Here is an 8,826-nt window from a genome sequence, read left to right as displayed (position 1 = left end):
TTATCCTTTGAAATTATGTGTGATGCTAATGATTATGCTATAGGTGATGTTCTAGGACAAAGAGTTGATAAGAAATTAGATGTTATCCAATATGCTAGTAAAACTCGAGACAGTGCCCCGAGAAATTATGCTACTACTGAAAAAGAAATTTTATTAGTTGTATTTGCTTGTGATAAGTTTAGACCTTATATTGTTGATTCTAAAGTAACTGTTCACACTGATCATGCTGCTATTAAATACCTTATGGAAATGAAAGATGCTAAACCTAGACTTATTAGATGGGTTCTCTTGCTACAAGAATTTTATTTGCATATTATTGATAGGAAGGTAGCTGAGAACCCCATTGCAGACAACTTGTCTAGGTTAGAAAATGTTCTTGATGACCCACTCCCTATTGATGATAGTTTTCCTGATGAAAAATTAGATGTCATAAATGCTTCTCGTACTACTCCGTGGTATGCTGATTATGCTAATTACATTGTTGCTAAATTTATACCACCTAGTTTCACATACCAGCAAAAGAAAAAGTTTTTCTATGATTTGAGACATTACTTCTGGGATGACCCACACCTTTATAAAGAAGGAGTAGATGGTGTTATTAGACGTTGTGTACCTGAGCATGAACAGGAACAGATCCTACGCAAGTGTCACTCCGAGGCTTATGGAGGACACCATGCTGGAGATAGAACTGCAGATAAGGTATTGCAATCCGGTTTTTATTGGCCTACTCTTTTCAAAGATGCCCATAAGTTTGTCTTGTCTTGTGATGAATGTCAAAGAATTGGTAATATTAGTAGACGTCAAGAAATGCCTATGAACTATTCACTTGTTATTGAACCATTTGATGTTTGGGGCTTTGATTATATGGGACCGTTTCCTTCCTCTAATGGGTATACACATATTTTAGTTGTTGTTGATTATGTTACTAAGTGGGTAGAAGCTATTCCAACTAGTTGATCATAACACCTCTATTAAGATGCTTAAAGAAGTTATTTTTTCGAGGTTTGGAGTTCCTAGATACTTAATTACTGATGGTGGTTCACATTTTATTCATGGTGATTTTCATAAAATGCTTGCTAAGTATGATGTTAATCATAGAATTGCATCTCCACACCACCCACAGTCTAGTGGCCAAGTAGAACTAAGTAATAGAGAGATTAAATTAATTTTGCAAAAGACTGTTAATAGATCTAGAAAGAATTGGTCCAAGAAACTTGATGATGCATTATGGGCCTATAGAACTGAATATAAAAATCCTATGGGTATGTCTTCGTATAAAATGGTTTATGGAAAAGCATGTCACTTACCTCTCGAACTAGAACATAAGGCATATTGGGCCATTAAAGAGATCAATTATGATTTCAAACTTGTCGGTGAGAAGAGACTATTTGACATTAGCTCACTTGATGAGTGGAGAACCCAGGCCTATGAGAATGCCAAATTGTTTAAAGAAAAAGTTAAAAGATGGCATGCCAAAAGGATACAAAAGCGTGAGTTTAATGTAGGTGATTATGTTTTGTTATACAACTCTCGTTTAAGATTTTTTGCAGGAAAACTCCTCTCTAAATGGGAAGGTCCTTGTTATCGAGGAGGACTATCGTTCCAGTGCCATAAAAATCAACAACTTCGAAGGCACAAATCTGAAGGTGGTGAACGGTCAAAGAATCAAACATTATATCTCAGATAATCCCATAAATGTTGAAACCAATGTTATTGACACCATAACCCCAGAGGAGTACATAAGGGACACTTTCCAGAACGTTTCAAACTCCGAAAAGGAATAGGTATGAGGTACGGTAAGTAAACCGGCTCCAAAATAGTTCTAACAACATTTTTTCTCCGTTTTGGAATACTTAAGAAAATAGGAAAAATAAGAAGTAGTCCGGAAAAGACACGAGGCATCCACGAGGGTGGAGGGCGCGTCCTACCCCCTGGGCGCGCCCCCTACCTCGTGGGCACCTCGTGTGCCCTCCGGACTCCGTTTCCTTGCACGATACTTCTTCTGGTCGGTAAAAATTCATTATATAATCTCCCGAAGGTTTTGACCACCGTACCATGACAAAATCCTCTGTTTTTGTTTTGAGTCATTTCTGCCGCAGATTAGAGCAATATGTCGTCCCAGGATTCGGAGGGAGAAAGCTATGTGGCTGATTACCTTGCAGACCCTAAGGTCTACGGGGACTTGGAGCATTTTGGTTGGACCACAGAGGAAGAAGAAGACTATGATCCTAGGGCAAAGGAGGAGACGAGCTCAGATGAAGATGCAGTCCCATTACCTCAACCTGGAGACATGCATGTGGAGTTCAAAAAGTCAAGCCTCCCTGATAGAGCAAGGAAACCTAAGATTGAGTTTATCCCTTTTCGCCTCTTGCAAGAGAACAAACAAGAACTATGCAGAAAGATATTAAGCCTTGAGCAGGAGATCGATGACCTAAGGGAGAAAAATTATATCCTCAAGCGCAAATTAAGGAAGAAGCCTATGTCATCAACAACTCCATCATCACCACCTCCAAAGAAAGAGACATAAATACATGGGTATGGGCACTCCCCTTGGCACTTGGGGGAGGTGCCCCGGAATCGTATCACCATCACACTTCTATCTTTACCATTTTTCTTAGTTCAATCCTTTCGGTTATATCTTGATCTAGTAGAATAAAGTTTAGTATGATCTAGCTTTGAGTTTTTGTGTTGATCCTTATCTATGTAATCGAGTCCGTGAGCTATATATAATAAATATTAGTCTTGAGTCGAGGGCTTGGTTATCTTGCTATGATCTTGAGGAAAAGAAAAAAATATCATATTGATCTTATGGAGAATAATGACTTCACATATAAAGAGTATGATGAATAAAAGTTGTTGAGAGTTGACAAACATAGTTTTGGTCATCGTTGCAATTAATAGGAAGTAATAAAGAAAGAGAGTTTTGCACATATAAATATACTATCTTGGACATCTTTTATGATTGTGAGCACTCGTTAAAATATGACATGCTAAAAATTTGATGTTGGACAAGGAAGACAACGTAATGGGTTATGTTTTCTTATATCCGAAATAAATTATACTGTCATGGATCATCCAACATGTTGAGCTTTCCTTTCCCCCTCATGCTAGCCAAATTCTTTGCACCAAGTAGAGATACTACTTGTGCTTCCAAATATCCTTAAACCCAGTTTTACCATGAGAGTCCACCATATCTACCTATGGATTTAGTAAGATCCTTCAATTAAGTTGTCATTGTTGCAAGCAATAAAAATTGCTCTCTAAATATGTATGATCTATTAGTGTGGAGAAAAATAAGCTTTATATGAGCTTGTGATATGGAAGAAATAAAAGCCACGGACTGCATAATAAAGGTCCCTATCACAAGTGGCAATATAAAGTGACGTTCTTTTGCATTAAGATTTTGTGCATCCAACCATAAAAGAACATGACAACCTCTGCTTCCCTCTGCGAAGGGCCTATATTTTATTTTTTGTCTTATACCTTATACAAAAGTCATGGTGATCTTCACCTTTCCTTTTTACACTTTATCCTTTCGCAAGCACTATGTGTTGGAAAGATCCTGATATATATATCCAATTGGATGTGGGTTTTCATAAAGCATTATTGTTGACGTTACCCTTGAGGTAAAAGGTTGGGAGGCAAAACTATAAGCCCTGATCTTTCTCTGTGTCCGATTAAACTTCATACACGTAAGTATTGCGTGAGTGTTAGCAATTGTGAAAGACTAAATGATAGTTGAGTATGTGGACTTGCTGAAAAGTTCTTATATTGACTCTTTCCGTTGTTATGATAAATTGCAATTGCTTCAATGACTGAGATTATTGTTTGCTAGTTTTTCAATCAAGTTTCTTATTCATACTTTACATTGTGAATAGATTGTTACTTTAGCATAAGAAATCGCATGACAATATATATATATATATATATATATATATGTTGCTATTCTAATAATAATCATGATGTCCTCATGTCCGTATTTTATTTTATCGACACCTCTATCTCTAAACATGTGGACATATTTTTTGATATCGGCTTCCGCTTGAGGACAAGCGCGGTCTAAGCTTGGGGCAGTTGATGAAGGAAATATGCCCTAGAGGCAATAATAAAGTTGTTATTTATATTTCCTTATATCATGATAAATGTTTATTATTCATGCTAGAATTGTATTAACCGAAAACTTAGTACATGTGTGAATACATAGACAAACAAAGTGTCACTAGTATGCCTCTACTTGACTAGCTCGTTGAATCAAAGATGGTTAAGTTTCCTAGCCATAGACATGAGTTGTCATTTGATTAATGGGATCACATCATTAGATAATGATGTGATTGACTTGAACCATTCCGTTAGCTTAGCACGATGATCGTTTAGTTTGTTGATATTGCTTTCTCCATAACTTATACATGTCCCTATGACTATGGGATCATGCAACTCCTGAATACCGAAGGAACACTTTGTGTGCTACCAAACGTCATAACGTAACTGGGTGATTATAAAGGTGCTCTACAGGTGTCTCTGATGGTGTTTGTTGTGTTGGCATAGATCAAGATTAGGATTGGTCACTCCGATTGTCGGAGAGGTATCTCTGGGCCCTCTCAGTAATGCACATCAATATAATCCTTGCAAGCAATGTGACTAATGAGTTAGTTACGGGATGATGCATTAAGGAACGAGTAAAGAGACTTGCCAGTAACAAGATTGAACTAGGTATTGAGATACCGACGATCGAATCTCGGGCAAGTAACATACCGATGACAAAGGGAACAACGTATATCGTTATGCGGTTTGACCGATAAAGATCTTCATAGAATATGTGGGAGCCAATATGAACATCTAGGTTCTGCTATTGGTTATTGACCAGAGACATGTCTCGGTCATGTCTACATAGTTCTCGAACCCGTAGGGTCCGCACGCTTAACGTTCGGTGACGACCGATATTATGTGTTTATATGTTTTGATGTACCGAAGGTAGTTCAGAGTCCCAGATTTGATCACGGACATAACGAGGAGTCTCGAAATGGTCAAGACGTAAAGATCGATATATTGGAAGCCTATGTTTGGACATCGGAATGGTTTCGGATGAGTTCGGGCATTTTCGAGAGTACCAGGAGGTTACGGAACCCCTCGGGGAGTATATGGGCCCTAATGGGCTTTAGAGGAGAGAGGGAGGGGCTGCCTAGGGCAGGCTACACGCCCCCAAGGCCTAGTCTGAATTGGACTAGGGGGAGGGGGCGGCGCCCCCTCCTTCCTTCTCTTCTCTCTTCCCTTTACTTCTCTCCTAGTCCTACTACATGGAAGGGGGGAATCCTACTCTCGGTGGGAGTAGGACTCCCCAGGGTGCACCATAGTAGAGAGCCGGCCCTCCCCCTCCTCCACTCCTTTATATACGTGGGAGGGGGCACCCCATAGACACACAAGTTGATCATTGATCTCTTAGCCGTGTGCGGTGCCTCCCTCCACCATAATCCACCTTGGTCATATCATAGCGGTGCTTAGGCGAAGCCCTATTCTGGTAGCATCATCATCATCATCATCATCACGCCGTAGTGCTGACGAAGCTCTTCCTCGACGCTCTACTGGATCATGAGTTCATGGGACGTCACCGAGCCGAACATGTGCAGATGGCGGAGGTGCTGTACTTTCGGTACTAGGATTGGTCGATCGTGAAGACGTTTGACTACATCAACCGCGGTGTCATAACGCTTCCGCTTACGGTCTACGAGGGTACGTGGAAAACACTCTTCCCCTCTTGTTGCTATGTATCACCATGATCTTGCATGTGCGTAGGAAATTTTTGAAATTAGTGCGTTCCCCAACAGTGGCATCCGAGCGAGGTCTATGCGTAGATGTTGTATGCACGAGTAGAACACAAAGGAGTTGTGGGCGTGGGTATATACATATTTCTTGTCGTCACTAGTTGATTTTTGATTCGGTGGTATTGTTGGATGAAGCGGCCCAGACTGACATTACGCGTTCGCTTACGCAAGACTGGTCCTACCGACGTGCTTCGCACACAGGTGGCTGGTGGGTGTCAGTTTCTCTAATTTTAGTTGAATCGGATTCAATGAATAGGGTTCTTTCTGAATATCAAAAAGCAATCACTATGCCGCGTTGTTGTTTTTGATGCGTAGGTAAGAACTGTTCTTGCTCAGCCCGTAGCAGCCACGTAAAACTTGCAACAACAAAGTAGAGGGCATCTAACTTGTTTTTGTAGAGCATGTTGTGATGTGATATGGTCAAGACATGATGCTAAATTTTATTGTATGAGATGATCATCTTTTGTAACACAGTTATCGGCAACTGGCAGGAGCCATGTGGTTGTCGCTTTATTGTATGAAATGCAATCGCCATGTAATTGCTTTACTTTATAAATAAGCGGTAGCGATAGTCTTAGAAGCAATAGTTGACGAGACGACAACGATGCTTCGATGGAGATGAAGGTGTCAAGCCGGTGACGATGGTGATCATGACGGTGCTTTGGAGATGGAGTTCAAAGGCACAAGATGATGATGGCCATATCATATCACTTATATTGATTGCATGTGATGTTTATCCTTTATGCATCTTATTTTGCTTAGTTCAGCGGTAGCATTATAAGATGATCTCTCACTAAATTTCAAGGTATAAGTGTTCTCCCTGAGTATGCACCGTTGCTATAGTTCGTCGTGTCGAGACACCACGTGATGATCAGGTATGATAAGCTCTACGTTCAAATACAATGGGTGCAAGCCAGTTTTGCACATGCAGAATACTCGGGTTAAACTGGACGAGCCTAGCATATGCAGATATGGCCTCGGAACACTGAGACCGAAAGGTCGAGCGTGAATCATATAGTAGATATGATCAACATAGTGATGTTCACCATTGAAAACTACTCCATCTCACATGATGATCGGACATGGTTTAGTAGATATGGATCACGTGATCACTTAGATGATTAGAGGGATGTCTATCTAAATGGGAGTTCTTAAGTAATTTGATTAATTGAACTTTAATTTATCATGAACTTAGTACCTGATAGTATTTTGCATGTCTATGTTGTTGTAGATAGATGGCCCGTGATGTTGTTCCGTTGAATTTTAACGCGTTCCTAGAGAAAGCTAAGTTGAAAGATGATGGTAGCAACTACACGGACTGGGTCCGTATCTTCAGGATTATCCTCATTGCTGCAAAGAAGAATTACGTCCTGGAAGCACCGCTAGGTGACAAACCCGCTGCAGGAGCAACGCTAGATGTTGTGAACACTTGGCAGAGCAAAGCTGATGACTACTCGATAGTGCAGTGTGCCATGCTTTACGGCTTAGAACCGGGACTTCAATGACATTTTGAACGTCATGGAGCATATGAGATGTTCCAAGAGTTGAAGTTAGTATTTCAAGCAAATGCCCAGATTGAGAGATATGAAGTCTCCGATAAGTTCTATAGCTGCAAGATGGAGGAGAATAGTTCTGTCAGTGAACATATACTCAGAATGTCTGGATACCACAACCACTTGACTCAACTGGGAGTTAATCTTCCTGATGATAGTGTCATTGATAGAGTTCTTCAATCACTTCCACCAAGCTATAAGAGCTTCGTGATGAACTATAATATGCAAGGGATGGATAAGACGATTCCTGAGCTCTTCGCAATGCTAAAGGTTGCGGAGGTAGAAATCAAGAAGGAGCATCAAGTGTTGATGGTTAACAAGACCACCAGTTTCAAGAAAAGGGTAAAGGGAAGAAGGGGAACTTCAAGAAGAACAACAAGCCAGTTGCTGCTCAAGTGAAGAAACCCAAGTCTGGACCTAAGCCTGAGAGTGAGTGCTTCTACTGCAAAGGAACTGGTCACTGGAAGCGGAACTGCCCCAAGTATTTGGCAGAGAAGAAGGATGGCAAAGTGAGAGGTATATTTGATATACATGTTATTGATGTGTACCTTACTAATGCTCGCAGTAGTGCCTGGGTATTTGATACTGGTTCAGTTGCTAACATTTGCAACTCAAAACAGGGGCTACGGATTAAGCAAAGATTGGCTAAGGACGAGGTGACAATGCGCGTGGGAAATGGTTCCAAAGTCGATGTGATCGCCGTCAGCACGCTACCTCTACATCTACCTTCGGGATTAGTTTTAGACCTAAATAATTGTTATTTTGTGCCAGCATTGAGCATGAACATTATATCTGGATCTTGTTTGATGCGAGACGGTTATTCATTTAAATCAGAGAATAATGGTTGTTATATTTATATGCGTAATATCTTTTATGGTCATGCACCCTTGATGAGTGATCTATTTTTACTAAATCTTGATAGTAGTGATACACATGTTCATAGTATTGAAGCCAAAAGATGCAGAGTTAATAATTATAGTGCAACTTATTTGTGGCACAGCCGTTTAGGTCATATTGCTGTAAAGCGCATGAAGAAACTCCATTCTGATGGACTTCTGGAATCACTTGACTAAAACTCCATTCTCCGGAACAATGGAGCGAGCAACAGGTTATTGGAAATCATACATACTGATGTATGTGGTCTAATGAACATCGAAGCTCATAATGGATATCGTTATTTTCTCACCTTCACAGATGATTTGAGCAGATATGGGTATATATACTTAATGAAACATAAGTCTGAAACATTTGAAAAGTTCAAAGAATTTCAGAGTGAAGTGGAAAATCATCATAACAAGAAAATCAAGTTTCTAGGATCTGATCGTGGAGGTGAATATTTGAGTTATGAGTTTGGACTTCATTTGAAACAATGCGGAATAGTTTCGCAACTCACGCCACCTGGAACACCACAACGTAATGGTGTGTTCGAATGTCGTAACCGCACTTTATTAGAT

This window comes from Triticum dicoccoides, chromosome 3A, assembly GCF_002162155.2.
Source record: "Triticum dicoccoides isolate Atlit2015 ecotype Zavitan chromosome 3A, WEW_v2.0, whole genome shotgun sequence".
Classification (NCBI taxonomy): domain Eukaryota; kingdom Viridiplantae; phylum Streptophyta; class Magnoliopsida; order Poales; family Poaceae; genus Triticum; species Triticum dicoccoides.
The sequence above is the reverse complement of the archived record's forward strand: the minus strand, read 5'-3'. Positions refer to the sequence as shown.